We start from the raw sequence: 7,144 nt of genomic DNA on the forward strand, positions 1-7,144 counted from the left end.
TGATCTCCATCACACAGCTCCATTTGGAAAGCCTAACATGTTCTTCACAAGCACCCGTCCACAGTCAATGAAGAACATATTGTCAGGTTGAGCATTCTGATGAATGATGATGTCACCAGCATTGAAGAACTCCTTGTCCGACTTCATCAAGATGGCTTCGGTGAATTCTTTGTTAAGCGACAAAAACATGCCTTTGTTCAACAGGTTGGAGCATATTTCTGCCATGATATCCTTTGAAACGGAAAACATAGCACTATTAAAAATGATTTCTATAAAAATATACTGTTTGAGCCAAATGATTGTTTGAACAGCAGAAAAACGTATTGTGTGTTATATGAAGTTCATATTTATAAATCAGTTAGAAACCTTTCTGAGCTGTTTTGACACGATGTCAAGGATGTTCTCCTTATCCCAGTGCCACTTGTACTGGGCAGTGGTACGTTGGCGCAACACTCTGGGCAGCTTTTGGAACATTGTGGAGGATTGTAGCTGGTTTATCTGAAATGTTTATATATCATGGCATAATATCATCAGAGCCGCCTTGTATTTATTTGTTGAATAAACAAACTTAATAAATACAAACAATAAACAAACAGCTTTAATTTTAACTCTTAAAATTCCCCTTTACCTTGTATGCATTGCCAGTCGCAGACATGCTCCCAAATGCTGTGATCACCCAAGAAATAAATGCAAAACACATTACATATCCAAAGTACACCATACTTACAATAGCTATCCACCGGTCATCCACACCTAAAAAACAAAACAAAACAAAAGGGAATCACTTTAGTTGTGAATGTAAAGTACTTTTTTTTTTTTTTTTTTTTTTCAGTTCTGCTCATGCAAAACCTTATGCCACAATGCTAGGGTGCCATGGCATGGCTAAGCCATTGCCTTTTTTGTTTTCATTTGGCAGATGGAAATCATATGTCTGATCACTTAAAAGTAACAGCACATAATAGATTAACTAACTTTGTATCACAGGTTTGTATCAGATTGATTATCATTTCTCAAAAAATAATTAATGTGGAAAGAATGTTGTGCGGCGTATGTGTTGGTGTCAACTGATCTCCAGACCACCGGTGAGAGACCTGAAGGCAGAGCCGGATTAACGCAAAGGCAAACTAGGCACGTGCCTAGGGCCCGATTGGCGGGATGGGGCCCAGACAGAAGAGGGACAAAAAAAAAAAAAAAATTTTTTTACAAATGTCCTATCTACAATTTATTTCAATATTTAACTAAAAATAGTGACGATGTTTATCTTAACCATAGACTGTTACATTACTGCAGTTAAACCAATTAATGTGTCCGTTACAAGGCGGGTGCCGGCTTCTGAAAGTATGTGTAACGAACACATCCATAAGGTGCTGCGAGGCAAAAGCCTAATAAGCACACAAAGAAGCACAGCTCATAATGCAGGTGTGTGAGTTGTCGTCATCTATTTTGGAGTGATTGCAATGTATTCTAAATATAAACTTGTACTGTAGATCAGCGTCATTTCTGGAAAAATCATTCACCGCTTTATTACGAGTTTAAAAGAGCGCGAGCGTCATTAACGTGCCCAGACGCGACGCTTTGAATTTGCGCGTACAATGAATAACATCGCGTCGGGAGCTGACTAGTAAAAAAGCTACAAAATTAAAAGACAAGACGTCTGTATTCTAAGTTAAAAAGCCAACACACTACAACATTTTTAAATGTTTCAAATAAAGGATCTCATATCTATGGGTCTATCTTCTAAATTCTGCTGATGATTAGATTATACCCTGACATTACGCCAATAATATCAGTTTATATATTTTTTTTCTGCTCAGTTGCGATCGTGTCTTTCTCTTCCACTTGATTTGTGTAGGCTATAGCATATTTAAGGTAGCAATGCAATATAAAAGCACTTATGCTCATCTACTGAAGTGGGATTCTGGAACTGTGAATAAATTGAATAAAACAGCAAAATAACAAAAACAACAATAACATCTTCATTAAACAAAAAAGAGATTACCTTAGATAAAGTTTGATTAATATGTACATACAGTACCGGTAAAAGTCTGGACCCATTACTATTTTTAATGTTTTTGAAAGAAGTTTATTATTATGCTCTACAAGCCTGCATTTATTTGATCAAAAATACAGAAAAAAACAGGAATATTCAGCAAGGATGTGTTAAATATATAAAAAGTGATAGTGAAGACTTTTTTAAAACAACTTTTTAATAATCAAAAATCCTGAAAAAAAGTATCACGGGTTATAAAATAAATATTAAAGGAGAAGTTAACTTTTAAAATGAAAATTCTGTCATCATATACTCACCCTCATGTTGTTTCAAACCTGTATGAATTTCTTTCTTCTGCTGAACACAAAGGAAGATATTTAGAAGAATGTCAGTAACCAGACAGTTTTAGATACCATTGACTTCCATAGTATTTTTTTTTTCCTACTATGGAAGTCAATGGGACCCAAAAACTGTCTGGTTACTGACATTCTTCTAAATATCTTCCTTTCTGTTCAGCAGAAGAAAGAAATTCATACAGGTTTGAAACAACATGAGGGTGAGTATATGATGACAGAATTTTCATTTTAAAAGTTAACTTCTCCTTTAAGCACAATTTCTAACATTTGATAATAAATCAGAATATTATAAAGTTTTCTGAAGGATCACGTGACACTAAATTCAGCTTTGCATCACAGAAATATAAAGTATAGTAAAATAGAAAACCATTATTTTAAATTTTAATAATATTTCACTATATTATTTTTCTGTATTTTTGATCAAATAAATCCAGGCTTGATGAGCATAAGAGACTTCTTTCAAAAACATTAAAAAATAGTAATGTGTCCAAACTTATGCACTTTTTAAAATGAAATGTTGTATAAATAAAAAGGTTAGGAATCATATTTGTTTCAAGTGTTTTTTATTGGGGGTGGGGGGCCTCCAACATGAATTTTGCCTAGGGCCTCCTAATGTCTAGAACCGGCCCTGCCTGAAGGAAGCATAGTAAAGTATTTTTCCCCGATCGAGGTATTCTGTCAAATGTAACAGAAAAAAAGGAAGACATGTTGAACACATCATGTCAAACAAATGCCTGTATAAGCAATAACAAATTAGACCATAGAACAGTAAGGGTGTACAAAATACAACCAAAATGTCCCACAGTTGCTTGCTGGTTTATCGTGTTATGACAGGAGGAAACTTTATAAAATATAAAAATAAAACTTTATTTATATAGCGCCTTTAAAAGTTGCATATCAAAGCGCTTTACAAAGACGTACAGAAAAGATACATCAAGATAAAAAAAAAAAATTAAATCCCGTATTTTAATAGTCTTTGCTATTATATTGTGCATGCACCGAATTATTATTTTGGATTACTCGCCGGCCCCTCCCCCAAAACGGCCATTGTCCAATCACACATCATAGCAACCGTTACTATGTGAGCAGGTCCGACAAACATTGATTCCAAGCAAGATGGTGAAGCGGTGCGCTCACGGCGTTTGTAAATCGGACACTAGATACCCCGAGAGATTGTCTGGAGGAGTTGTATTCTTTCCATTCCAAAAGCCGAAAACACAACGTGAGCGGTGCCTATGGATAAAACAGTGTGGATAATAATAAAGCTATGATCAGCTGTTCGGCCGAGCATTCAATGTTGTTACGCTGTAAGCTTATCAGTTGGTTCGTTGCTGCCGCGCTCTATCACTCGCACACCATAAAGAGCAAAATGGTTTTTAATGTTTCAATTTCTTGATTAAAATGACATAATTTGGAAACGGATCATTTCTTCACAAACAGCTCATTATGACTCAAAATTTTAGAATGCATTGCAGACCACTGCATTGACAGCGTGAAAATTAAGAAGAATTACAGAAGTAGCATTAGTTATTAATGTTATTAGTTATGTTATTAGTATTAGCTGTTTTCAGCATCAGAATGTTTTATATCCATTGTTGAACATAATTCACAACTAGGAAATAGCTTTGGCTTAGTTAAAGGTGCATAAGAGATAATATAATAAAATAAAATGGATATCTGAATGCCTTATATTTTGTTTTATCTATTTCATTTTATTATATTATCTGTTATGCACCTTTTAAGCCAAAGCAATTTCCTATTTGTGAATTCTGTTCATCAACAATGGAAATAAAACATTCTGATTCTCAAAACGGCTATTCTCAAAACAACAGAGAAATGTTAGTTAGCTTTGAATGGCTTTGTCGCGCATGTAGGTTTAGCTAGCTAACATACCCTTGTGTTTTAACAAAATAGCTACTCGCAATAGACTCGCAAAAGAGAACTTACCCGGCAGTGCAAGAGCATGACTGGTCCACAAGGCTGTGCTGGTTGCATTTGAGGTTCAGGTCATGGGGTTTCTCAGATTTCGCTTGAGACCGGTCCGGTAAGCATTAGCCTCGATAGTAGTCGTGTCTCCTTCATTGCGTATTTTTTATATTTTGAATATATCCCTCCACTGCTTACTGTAACCCCTTTTGCCTCGATCTGGAGGATATCGCGGAGGTATTGCTCTAAAAAAACACGCACGGGTATAACTTCCCGATATGGCAATCTGTCGCGCTGGTCGTGTTTGACAATTTGTTTGTCGGACGTAGCAACAGTAACTAAGGGGGGCGGGGCTCGGCGAAAGGCTAATTGTTCATGGCTACATGTTCTCATCAACGACAATGCATATATTCAAGGCGAAGTATAGCTTGCAGTCTTTAAATACAACTTATATGAAAAGCATTAAGATATAGGTGTGTATAATCATTGTAAAACAAATCTTACCTTGACGTTGTCTTGCCGAGATACACCGGTCTCTCCAAGTCGGGTTGTAGACTCATGGCTTCAGAATGACGCCGGTTCAACGAATAACGTGATTGGCCAAATCAATTCAACAAGGTGACAACACAAACTTTGATTGGATCTCACTCCGGCCAACGTTTGTGATCAGCTAGCGAAATTAAATCTATTTTAATACTTTAATGTGCAACAACAACTGCCGTTGGAAATAATCGGTAATCTTTTTGTGAATTATTCATACAGCCAAATTTAAAAAATGATCCGGACAGCTGCTGGGTAACTATCAAATCAAAAACTAAACGAGATAGACGGACTTGGCCCACCGTCTAAAACACGCGCGCGCGCGCGCACACACACACACACACACACACACACACACACACACACACACACACACACACACACACACACACACATTATGGGTGTTGTTCATAATCTGTTTGCCTCTACAAAGTATGCTTTATTAATAAGTTAGGCCTATATTGTGTACTGAATTTGGTGGTTCAATATCACTTTCTTAACCACAAGCATATGAGAAAATAACGCTTGATTACGGTGCCGTTGTCTGTTTTAGCACATACTGCCATCTAGTGGTAGCAGGTTTTCTCAGACAGCTGTGTGTGGATCGTGCAAGGCTAAACCAGCGAAATTAAAGTCTTAAAATGCAAATTAATCAAATATAGGATCGACTCAGAAAGAGTCAATGAATACACGCGTGTCACCTGATCCACAAATGCACATCTTACTTGTTGCATGCTCAAATTATGATACACTAATACAAAAGAAAACATTTGTATTCAGAAAAATGTCTCTATTTGTACAAATTGCTACACATTCATTCAATTTTGAATTTTGCACACTTAAGTTGAAAGGCATTTGGTTGTAGATAGTAAAACGTGTTAATCATTTTGATACTATATTCATCCCACACTAGACTAACTAGGGAACAATAATTGAACACAGTGTAGTTACCATCCTCTGCCTTTGTAGGGCACTGCTGGCTACCAAACCATCTTCTCATTCCCGAGCTGGAGTTGGAGTGTGAGAGAGATGTATAAGAACTTTTTTTTTTTTTACCAAAGAAAGCGTGTGCTACTGTATGTACACTTCATTCCAAACCCATTCCCTCTGACCAGGAGCCAGGAAGAGCTTTCACTTACATACTAAAAACAAACATGGAGGGACAAGTCTGAATGACGCACAGGAGCCTTCACAGCCTGCTGTCAGTGCTTCCTGTCTGAGAGACCAACTGCTCTTAGCAGACTCTTTTGGTCTGACACGGTGCATGTGAGTGTGTGTGTGTGTGCATTTATGTTATGTAGAACAGCATTATTGCTTTACACTTAAAAAAAAAAAAAAAAAAAAAAATATATATATATATATAGAGCTGGATGTTCCTTGAAATAAAAAATAACTTGAAAAGCAAAATTATATACAATAGTTATTTTACTATTTTATTCTTGTTTTGTGAATAAACCTCACTAAATTTAGTTAGATGTGGGTTTTAAACAAGAACAATGGTTAAGTATTGGTATATTCATTCAAATGCTTTTATTCTTGTATACACTCACATATACGGATACAAATGCTTCTTCTTTCCTGACACATCATTCTGTTGTTGACAAGGTTAAAGGTTACAGGTGCCTCTCTGTCTTTGACATCCTGTCCCAGGTTTCCTGCTTCCTCTTTTTTTCAAAAGCCCTACAACACAAACCAAAGAGCGTTGGGTAAAACATGCTGAGGCCAGTGCTAATTAATCTTGTGCCCATTCTTTTAGGTAATAAACATATATACTGTTTCAGTTCTTTCAGATGTATTATATTTCCTGAGGATTGTCCCCATATATCTTAGTTAGGGCAGCACCATATTTAATTTCTGACAGGAATGAAAACGAGGCTGTGAGGGATTGAAGTACGTTCAATGGACTGTAGTGTTGTTCAACAGCATGCCAAACGAAACAAAGAACTTTCACTAGAAGAAAACTCCATAAAACAATTTTGAGTATTGAAAATTACATGTGATCTAGGCCCTTTATACAGCAAATGCCACTGTAAATACTGTAAGTCTATCCCTCACAACCTCATTTTCATTCATGTAAAATTCAAAATGGCGTCTACCCTTACTAAGAGTTCTACTCTCAGACAATTTCTGGCGCCGTTTTGATTTTGTATGGACATAGGCCTATTAAACATCCTGACGAGTGCTTATTACATTTTTTTGTCTTGCGTTTAGTACATACAGCAGTTTCTTTGACATTGCTTTATGTGTATATTTCATATTCTCTCTCTGTCTCCCTCTCTCTCTCTTTTTCTCAGGATATAGGTGTTGTCCATTGGGGAGGAAGGAAATTCTG

General features: G+C 36.4%; 1 long non-coding RNA gene across 1 annotated transcript; it reads right to left on the reverse strand.

Moving 5' to 3' along the window:
• LOC309483957 lies at positions 1 to 708 on the reverse strand. The gene is made up of 3 exons (XR_014200687.1): positions 629 to 708; positions 367 to 498; positions 1 to 231 (listed from the first exon to the last, which is right to left on the reverse strand). It is a non-coding gene; the product is annotated as an uncharacterized lncRNA (long non-coding RNA).
• Between the last annotated feature and the right edge of the window lie 6,436 nt (positions 709 to 7,144).

The sequence above is a fragment of the Leuciscus leuciscus genome, assembly GCF_965113295.1.
Source record: "Leuciscus leuciscus genome assembly, chromosome: 20".
NCBI classification, from domain to species: domain Eukaryota; kingdom Metazoa; phylum Chordata; class Actinopteri; order Cypriniformes; family Leuciscidae; genus Leuciscus; species Leuciscus leuciscus.